Raw genomic sequence first — 955 nt, 5'->3', positions numbered from 1 at the left:
GGGCCGAGAATACCACCGTCTCATGGGGCCGGACACTCAGGGTCAGGGAACAATCCAATATATATCTGGTGATATCTCGGGTGCTATTAGAGACAGCGCAATAAATCAAAGTGCATTGTCTGTAGGAGGCCGTGGCGCATGAATCTGTGCAGCGGGAACGACCTCGGACCACCAGGGGCCGAGAAAACCAGCGTCTCATGGGGCCGGACACTCAGGGTCAGGGAAAAATCCAATATATATCTGGTGATATCTCGGGTGCTATTACAAATAGCGCAATAACTCAAAGTGCATTGTCTGTAGGAGGCCCTGGTGCATGAATCTGCGCAGCGGGAACGACCTCGGACCACCAGGGGCCGAGAAAACCACAGTCTTCGGCGGCCGGACACTCAGGGTCAGGGAAAAATCCAATATATATCTGGTGATATCTCGGGTGCTATTAGAGATAGCGCAATAAACCAAAGTGGATTATCTGCAGGAGGCCCTGGCGCATGAATCTGTGCAGCGGGAGCGACCTCGGACCACCAGAGGCCGAGAGAACCACAGTCTCATGGGGCCGGACACTCAGGGTCAGGGGAAAATCCAATATAGGTATGGTGATATCTCGGGTGCTATTAGAGATGGCGCAATAAACCAAAGTGAACTATCTGCAGGAGGCCCTGGCGCATGAATCTGTGCAGCGGGAACGACCTCGGACCACCAGGGGCCGAGACAACCACCGTCTCATGGGGCCGGACACTCAGGGTCAGGGAAAAATCCAATATATATCTGGTGATATCTCGGGTGCTATTAGAGACAGCGCAATAAATCAAAGTGCATTGTCTGTAGGAGGCCCTGGCGCATGAATCTGTGCAGCGGGCACGACCTCGGACCACCAGGGGCCGAGAAAACCACAGTCTCATGGGGCCGGACACTCAGGGTCGGGGGAAAATCCAATATATATCTGGTGATATCTCGG

This window comes from Nomia melanderi, unplaced genomic scaffold (assembly GCF_051020985.1).
Source record: "Nomia melanderi isolate GNS246 unplaced genomic scaffold, iyNomMela1 scaffold0014, whole genome shotgun sequence".
Lineage (NCBI taxonomy): Eukaryota > Metazoa > Arthropoda > Insecta > Hymenoptera > Halictidae > Nomia > Nomia melanderi.
Note: the sequence above shows the minus strand (reverse complement) of the source record.